A 10,217-nucleotide genomic window follows, 5' to 3' on the forward strand; every position below is an offset into this window, starting at 1 on the left:
GATTTCCCTTATATTTTGTATTCAAAATAGAGAGTAATTACTAATTACCGACGTCTTCTTAAACTTAAAATTAAGGTTACAACAAAATATCTTCATCCTTGAACTTGAGCTAGACCATTGAAGAAAATGTTCGAATTATGGAGGTCCGAAAAAAAATTTTCGCACAAAATTAAAATAAAAAAGTATTTAACTAAAACATATATGATGCCTAAAATAGATGAGGGCTGGGACGCTAAACTTTATGGTAGAAGAGCTTGAGCCAGACAATTAAAGAAAATGTTCGAATTATGGAGGTCCGAATACAATTTTCATACAAAATTTGCAGCAAAACTAAAATAAAAAGTATTTAACAAAAACATATATGATACCTAAAAAGGATAAGGGTAGAGACGCTCAACTTTAGACATCAACTGAATACCGCCGATCTTATCCGAAAACGAGATAACTACAAAGAACCTAAAATCGACAAAAGTACGCAGCTAACACGTTGAGGCAGAACAGTGAATTGATTAATAAAATGTTGATAAAAATCAAATTAAAAAAGAAATGAAACAGATTTTTATTTGATAAAATTGAAAAATTAAAAACATTTAGAGAACTTTCAAAAACAGGTGTTATGTGTCGTTTATTGACCCGTGATCTAGAAAGTAAACAAAAACCACTCGTCCTTGGTTTTTCATTTTATGTATTTGTCCCTAAAATTCAATTTAGACTTGTCAATCATACAATTTGCAGATTCTTAAATCTTAAGACTTTGACATCCATTTTGTCCCTTTCTGATGACGTCCTTTACCACGAACTTTGTAAATTTTTTTATTCTTTATTTGACTAATTATGGTCAACTGTCTGTAATGTACTTAAGCTCGGTGATGATTTTATAATGGGTTAAAATAACCACAAAATATACATGTCTCCACAGGCTTAATCCCCAGACACATCAGGCGCTACCAACTTGTAATCTGCGTACAGTAAGCTTATCGACAAGTACGCAATGTTTGTGCCAGTAATATGCCTACAGTAGGCAATATAGGATACTGATCATTATATATTTGGTGATTTATGAGTAACAAACTTTAGATGAGAAGAGACAATTTTATTTTTCTTGAAATAGCCGCGTTATGACATCGTTTCTTTGTGTGCATATAAGCTGATTGAATCAAATCCCGTTAGAATTGACGAAATGAACCTGAAGGCATGCTTGCAAGTAATTAGTGTTATCAGTGCTTTGACAGACAGTCGTGCACTTATCGCCATAGAACATCGGACCATGATTGGACAAACTAAAACCTTCAACTCACAGGAAAATACATCCAAAAGCAGCTAATTGTCCGCACCATCGAGCCCTACAACGATTTTATAACAATCTTCAGACTTTTAAACTCGATTAATTTAACTACCACTGAGAATAACATAACAATTAGATACTACGCCCTCATTTAATCGACAAGATGGGATTTTCAAACAGCTACTTCTTAAATAAGAGTAGAACAGTAGCAGATTTAGATATTGATACTTTCTGCGCTCCACAGTATGAAATAGTATGAAAAAAAAAAAAACAACAAAAAAAAAACATACTCTAAAGGATCCCAGTGATGTTGTCACGGAAGAAACACACTGGGGATATTGTGTAACAAATGAGTACCTCTCACAACCAAACGAAATCAAAACAACCAAACGAACTTACACAAATGGGGTTTCCCATATCATTCGCAAAAATAATAACAATCATTGCCTAAAATAAACATATTATTTCTATAAAGAGTATAAAAATGTCTAGAAATTCTCCATCCATTCTTGATAATGTAATAATTATAATAAATTGCCAAAATATTTAGTTTATCAACATGTTTTTTTTTTAATAGAGAGTTAGGTGCTTAGTAATTTGGCACACCGATAGTCACTCATTTTATTATGGGGTTGTTCCATCTGCAGGTAAGTGGGGTGAAACAATTATCTTTCCACTAGTTTCGCTTAGAAAGAAAAAGTATTGTAAATGTAAGGGAAAAAAGGAAAGAAAATAATATAAGGAAAAAGAAAGTAAAATATAGGAAGACAGCGTAACATAAAAAAAGGAAAAGGACAAAAAAGCTTGAGGAAACATAAGGAGGGAAAAATCAAAAAGATAAGGAGATATGAGAAATGATAAGGTAATAAAGTAATGATAAGGCTACAGGAAAGGAGAAAGTAACGGTAAGGAGCAGAGGTGGCGCCAGGTTTTGCCCGACGCAGGGCCGATCCCCCGACGAGGGGGCAGATTATCCCGACGAATGCAAATTGGGCGTGGTCGAGCTTCGATTAAAAGGTTTCGAAAGTGGTCCAGGGGGCGAAGCCACGATCATTTTGACAATTTAGGGGTTTCAAATGCTTACTTAATCGATTTTAGAGTCTACTAATAATGTAGAAAATACATATAATTTCTTTTTTCTCCCCGACGAATTGTGTTTTTCTCCCCGCCGGGGGGCGGGGGGCCATCCCCGATGGGGTAAGGAGACAAAAAAAAGGAAAAGGAAGGAAAGAATAGCCTAAACAACGTAAGGAATGGAAACAGGAATCCCTGTGTAGGCAAAAGTTGAATTATTAGATGTAGAGCAAATTATAAATAATTATAATTACCATATATAATAAACTTGAGTAGAATTAAACGATAAACATATAATTAAAAAAAACAATAGTAAATATAATATGGTACTCTATACAGGATAGAGATGATGGAGCCTACTGAGCATAAGTAAGCCATCGTAGAGGGTAGCAAACATATTGAATGTCAAAAACATGTATCTGAAAATCTACTATGACAAAAGCTATCCTAGTATTTACAGCAGATATGAAAAGGTTTTTGAGTAAAAAGAATTAGGTCTAATGTACTGGAAGCACAATCATGAAAGATAGGCCGTATCATCGGAACGATACTGCCAACATCCAGAATGTCTCATCTTTGAGCTGCCTTACCAAGTTAACTTCATGTTTTTATCACAAAGTGCACGACATAACTGCTGCACTATAATGATAAAAATGTTCTTGAAAGTAAATAAATTGCTAATTAATCTGATATAATAATATAATATAATTTAAAAAAATATGCCAGCTGTTATAGCGCGTCAAGTAGGGCTATGCGCTTCACATTATTGCCACAGTCATTGCAAACCACACACCACACTTACGTCCCTTGAAAAGTAATGTTTCTTTCCCAAGGACACAACCACTTTTCAGATTGAGAGACCAAAACGACATCACTGCGCAAACCGCATGGATATGTCGTTGAAGAAAATATATTCTTTTGTACAGGAGCTCCCGCCAATTTTGTATTGTAACTGGGGTTTTAATGGTTTTTAGAACCTTTGCTCTTTAATAGAAAAATTATTCTAATAAAACTAAAAGATAGACACGTGGGACCGCAGAAAGGTGGTCTTTATTTAGAGGTGTTTTTTAAATGGAGGGTTCTTTAATTAGATTAACTCCTAGTGTTCTGTTCTAGTCAACTTGATTTTATATGGCCGTTATGAAACAATATACAGCCAGTGGGGTATCGATGATCAGTTGAGGGGCGCTAATTCGTCAAAATAATGTGATTTTAGGTGATTTTTAACTACTTGACCGTGATTTTTGGGGGCGACTGGGGTGCGCGAGTAATTTTTGGGAGCGCGTGTGCGCCCACTTCTCATTTTGTTTCACTTAATTTATTGTACTTATTTATTTACTGTATTTATTGTACTGACTAAACAACTTTTTATAGCCTCATATTATTAATCTTTTTTTTTTTCTTTTTTTAGGTGGCCTGAGGTTAAGTGTCTCCGGACCTATACAGGCCTCCATTCATGTATCAATACAAAAACAAAATTTTCTTTTTACGTTTGTGAAATGTAAATAATCGATTGATAATGATGAATAAACAGTAACAGTATATTAGTATACACCACTGTATACAGCCGATGACACGGATACTTTGTTATTAGGTCTATCTAGTTTGACTTATTTAAGTAGTGATATCGCAATTTTACGAACTCCGATGTTACGTTCTGGAACGGATGCAGGGGAATGCAGACGGTGCGATCGCACCCCCTAAATTGTATCAAGCAAAATAATTGTTATGTTGTTGACATTTGGTAAGATTTTGAAGGTATGAGAGTGCAATTTCCGGGCACTCAAAGGTCCATATTCTCAAAATGTTCCTCAGTTCCATGTTGGTACTGAGGTGGTGTGAACTTTCAAGCACCAATTGGGGAAGATCATGGGGGCAGAAGTCACGTTCCCTACATATTTTTCGGAAGGGTTGTTCCCCCACACTTTTCGTCCTGCAATGCAATTTTATAAGTCAAGAAAATCTGAAAATTGTTAAAATAAAATGCATAAGTGACCCAGGTTTTAACTATGGTGAAGCTGAGATGGGTGTGGACTCATGGTTTTGAAGTAGGTAAAGTAAATACATCAAAGATAAAGTTTCTTAAGTCTTATTTTTTATAGAACCGTACCTCAAACATATTATAGAGAGGGGGCAGGGGGTCGCTGCCCCGGGGCCCGGGTTTACTGGGGGCCTGGCCCAAGATGAAAACTTTTCGGGGTAAGAACAAAATCTCCATAGGGCCCGAGCCCAAGCCAGGATGAAAACTTTTGTTGTCAGAATTAGGAGGAGACTTAATTTTGGGGAGCGGCCGAATGGGGGTCCCAAGTGAAGGGGAGCCCATGTGAGGTTTAATCTGAAAATAATTCATATTATAAGGGTTGGCATGAATGGCAAGAGCATGAATTATGTAGTAGGAGGACATACATTGTGGAGTATTGATTCCATTGACCATTAACTATCTTGTGAACTGGTGCGATTCTAGATAGATGTTTGTTTGGTAGAATATTTGTGGTAAAATGTTGTAATTCCATAGAAAATGAGTTACCAGGTAGGACAATGGTGTAATTCTTTCTCACAAATATCTTAATGTGCTTAGGATCCTGACTTGTTTAGAATTAAAATGTGTTTAGTTATTTGACATCATGATGTAAAATACCTAACCACATTTAATGCTAAACACGTTAGGAACCTAAGCCGGGCCTAAATACGTTATTTTTAAACGTGTCACCTAAGACGGGATAATATTGCGTGGAGCTTTGCGTTTAAATCCTCCACGCTGTTTTTACATTGCAGATAAAAACATAATGATGCAAAAGAGACCAACAACATTTTAGATTTTTTTAGAGGCAACTAATGTTGGAGCTTCCAGCACAGCAGGAATCCTGGCCCTGAAGGACGAATTACTGCCCGTTTACGAACTTTCGAAAACCGGATGACTCAAGCTTTAAAGAACTCAATGCCAGATTCTCAGCATACGACAAAGACAACTATAAGAATATACAAAACAACTGCACCTCAGTGCTTGGGGTGGGTGGTGGTTTGACACATGTTTGTATTCATGCTTTCTAAACGGTTTATATACTTCGAGTTTCAAGTGTGACATTAATGATGAAATGCAACAGCCGATTAGGTCAGTAATGATGATTATTATGTAAAAGTAAATTCCTATATTTTGGAAAACCTTTTCAAAATCATAATACTGTATAAGTATTCTAATACCACTAAAAGATGCAACCTATGTATATATTGTATAAAGAATGATCGACAGACATAAAAGTACTGCAAGACACCTTGACATACTTGAGACATTGATATTATTCATGTCTCAATAAATATCGATGCCTTAATCAAGTGAAAGTGTCTTGAAGTAATTTCATTTCTGTCCACTTTTCTATAACTGAGGCATACTTGGAACTACATAATTTTTATCAATTTCATTGGTGATACTGGTCACTATGTATAATGTATATTCAAATTTGTTTTGCGGCGTAGTACCGTAAACACAATAAAACAAAAATGATAATTAAACTTAAAATTATCTTTTATTTCTTTTCATTTTTGACAACAAATATTTTTAATTACGAAAGAACAATCATATCCAACTGTGCCCCACCATGGTTTTGGGGTGTAGATGAGTAGATTTTATAATTTGAGTTTATGGATGCCCGAAAACGGGACTTAGGGATATAATATTTATGAAACTATCATCCACCCCAGTCCACCATGGTTGACACTGAGGTAAGAAAAGTAAAAAAGCTACCATATCCAGTTACGTAACGCTGGGGTCGAGGGCCTTGTGGCTTTCTGGGACTGGGGCCTTGTTTGGGTCGCGGTCGCCAATCCATCGTTTGATTTTAGATGTGCTTATTTTATGTTTGTCATTGTATTCTAAACGTTTTAACGGCAAAATAAATGACATATCATTGGAGGATGCAGCAGTTTCACAGATGGAGAGTCTGTACCACCTGAGCCTCACCATGGCTGGGGCTGAGGCAAACAAATGTATGATTATCGCAACTCTGGATCGCCATGCATTAAAATGCTCCCTCAGGCTTAAAAATTATTTTCTATTATTTTTTGAAAACAATTTAGGGGAAAGGGCGGCCGGGTCGCTCTTCAACTCGCCATTGAATGTTACGTCATCAAGACACTATTTAAACAACTGATTTCGCCCGAAATTAATCATTTTGTTGTTGCAACCAGTTAGATCAGGGGTGGCGCCAGGATTTGTACGACGGGGTGGGGGGGGGGATGGCTCTGACGTGGGTCAGATTCTTGGCTCTGACGGGGGTCAGATTTCCCCCACGAAATCAAAGTGGGTTGATCTTCTATTAAAAGTTTTTGAAAATGGTCCAGGGGGAAATTTTGGCAATGTATGGGTTTCAAAAGCTTATTTAATTCATTTCAGGGTCTACTATTATGTATAAAATACATATAATTCTTTGTTCTTCTCGACGGGGGGGGGGGGAGTTCTCCCCGACGCTCCCCCTCCTTTCTCGCTGGCACCAACCCTAAGTGATACACACCATGAGTTAATTTTGGTGCCAATCTGTTTAAACGCTTCAGCGAAATTGGTAGTTCGAACTGTTTCTACTTTTTGCCAAGCGAAAAATGTTCGCAACCAATCAGAGCTCAGGAACCGAACCGAGGCCTTCGATTCGCGTGAATAATTTCGCCTAGTGGAAAGCCGGCTGGGAGCTTCGATTTGTTCGACGACGCGGCGCTAGAACGGATTTACTTATGCGTGACCTTCCTACCTGGCGTCCTACGTTCTCTGCTTTTATAAGTCGTATTCACTGTGGAGGATACAGGACTCGTGTGCCCGGAAATCGTACAGATAGGCCTACTATGTTCATATCAACAATACAATAGAGGGGGTGCTATCGTCCCGTTGCACCACCCAGCATCCGTCCCAGATTTAGGTGCGTACACCCTTCCCAAATCGAAAAATGTCCAGATTTGTATTCGAAAATGTACTGAATATAAAGATTGTTATTTTTATTAAAGCTTAAAAGCGAATATTAAATATTTACATTTTAACCAATACTCTATCAAAACCCCTGCAACGTCCTACAATGCCAAAGCTGCGGTCAACCAGCTCTTACATAAATACATGTATATATATATATATATATACTGATATTTAATCAGTTATAGCTCCTTAGGATGAAAGGTAACCCCCAATTTTTATTACATATTCTGAAAGCACACGAGTTGTAGATATGATTTTATAGATCATAATGGCTGGTCGGACATTGTGACTTCATCATATGCCATTTGAATTAAGAAAAACTGAATTTTTATTGATGATACTCGTGATTGATTGATCGTCTCCCACCTGTGAGTATGTTATAGCTGAGACAATTTTCTTTCGGAAGTGTCCCTTTATTTTTCATTTTGAGGACGTCATCATGGTAAAAAAGAATGAATCTTTGAAGCCTTCTCATCTCTCTTCAAATTCATCAAATATCATTGACGATAGAGGGCGGCAGACTATTTCGATGCTATCAGATTGATATGTAGTGCATTACCAACCAACAGGTGTTTTTAAAGGTCATTTTCAGCATCCCAAAACTTTCCATAGTTTACGCACCATACGCTCATTTCCACGCACATTGCACTTACTGAAGCTTACTGAATGTTTTGGGTTCCTGACACTGTATTCATAAACAGGGGCCACATTTATCAAACTAGAATCCAGTTTAAATTCGTCTTAAGTACATTTTTTTGCTTAAGTCAAATTTATCAATATTGCTTAGCTTAAAAATTTCTTAAAATTAGAAAATTGTACGTGGGCACCATCTAAGACGATTTTTAAGCCAAGATTTTGCTAAGATTGGGTAATAAATCAGTTTAAGAGATATTTATTAGTGACATCTTAACTTTTTGACTTAAGACATTTGCTAAGCTGAGATTGATAAATCCCGGGCCACGAGTAACTGTTTGTGCCTTTAACGTGCACAGACGTCAAGACGTCCGTGTATGCAAGCGTAAATCTGTTCAATTGTTTAATATTATACTTTTAAAAAAACTAATTATAGCATATTTTAGGCCATTTTGAGCATTTAAAAACATTTCAACCCGAACCGCTCGCGCTTCCTGAGGGTCAAAGTTCGGCGGATCACCAAACTCGTCCTCAGTGATGTGTTCAAATCTAGTCTTCTTCTTTTTTCTTATTATTCTTTCTTTCTCCCCTTTTCTGTTCGCACGATATCTCAAAATTGCTACGAGCTACGCACACGGTCGCTTCATCGATCAATTTGGCTTCGTCTGGAATAGTCACAGTAAGCTTTTCAACGCGCTCAGTCATGCGTGATGTCATCTACGCGCAATTTTGCGTTTTTACAGTATCGATCATATCAGCCTAACCAATTGCCATTTCGAAATCGTATTAAGTGAGCACTGACTTAAGGTCAATGTTGAATGTAATGTACACTAATTTTACGCGTGCGCTTCATAAACGCGCGCGTCAAAATTTTATAATCCTCGAAATCACTTTCTGATTCAATTAGAGCACGTTTCATGCCATTTTGAGCATTTCAAATTTTTAAAAAATTTTCCACTACACGCCCGCATTTTTACGCGTGCAGCACTTACGAAAGCTAGAAATTAAGTTTTTTTACATAGTTTGGGTTCCTGACATTGTTTTCACAATTTTCCATTCTTTTCAGTCATCTTATGGTCAATAGAGCGGACGACATAATTGAACGAGCAGAAAGGGCCCACTCCATGGATAAGCCCAGTAGTTGTCGTGCCCAAAAAGCCAAACGAAGTCAGAATCTGCGTTGATATGAGAGAAGTGAACCTTGCTATAAAACGCGAAAAGCACCCTATACCTACAATTGAAGAAATAATCGCAGACCTTAACAAAGCGCAATTCTTCAGCACACTAGACCTCAAAGCAGGATACCATCAATTTGAACTTCATCCGGACAGTCGCTATGTTACTACATTCACTACACACTCTGGTCTTTTCCGCTATAAACGTCTCATGTTTGGCGTCAACGCAGCGTCGGAGATGTTTCAAAACGCGGTTGCACGAATGCTTGCAGGTCTCCAAGGTTGTCGCAATATGTCATAATAGTCTATGGAACAACTAAACAGGAACACGATGATAACCTCAAAGCGGTGCTACAACGCTTGAAAGATTGTAACGCTCGTCTAAAATTGCAGCGATTGTCAACATGGAACCACTAAAGAACGCAAAAGAAATACGATCTTTTCTAGGAATGGCGCAATACGTATCACGTTTCATTCCGGGTTATGCATCACTGTCAACACATTTGCGACTGCTCACCCACAACAACGTCGAATGGACATGGGGTGAAACTGAGCAACAAGCGTTTATCCAGTTGAAGGATAAGTTAGCAAAAACAGATGTTACAGCTTACTTTAATCCTAACCTAGCAACAGTTGTGGTCGCAGACGCGAGCCCAACGGGCCTCGGAGCAATGTTATGTCAAGAAGGCCGCGTGGTAGCTTATGCCAGTCGTACACTAACAAACACAGAATCGAGATACTCGCAAATTGAACGCGAAACCCTCGGAGTAACCTGGACAATTACGCATTTTCATATGTATATGTGGCAGCAACTTCACAGTATATACGGACCATAAGCCACTGTTACCACTCTTTAATAACATTTAAAAATTCAAAACCTACAGCGAGAATCCAACTATGGCTCCTAAGATTGCAACAACACAACTTCACACTTAACTTCAAAGCTGGAACAGATAACCCAAGCGATTACCTGTCAAGACACCCTTAAACAGTCAACACAGTAGACCGAACATCACAAACAGCTGATGATTATTTAAACTATGTTTGCAGAAACGCAGTTCCAAAAGCAATGACACACTCCGAAGTAAGTAAAGAA

The sequence above is a fragment of the Anneissia japonica genome, unplaced genomic scaffold, assembly GCF_011630105.1.
Source record: "Anneissia japonica isolate Jap-2015-1 unplaced genomic scaffold, ASM1163010v1 scaffold287965_len1858130_cov191, whole genome shotgun sequence".
Classification (NCBI taxonomy): Eukaryota; Metazoa; Echinodermata; class Crinoidea; order Comatulida; family Comatulidae; genus Anneissia; species Anneissia japonica.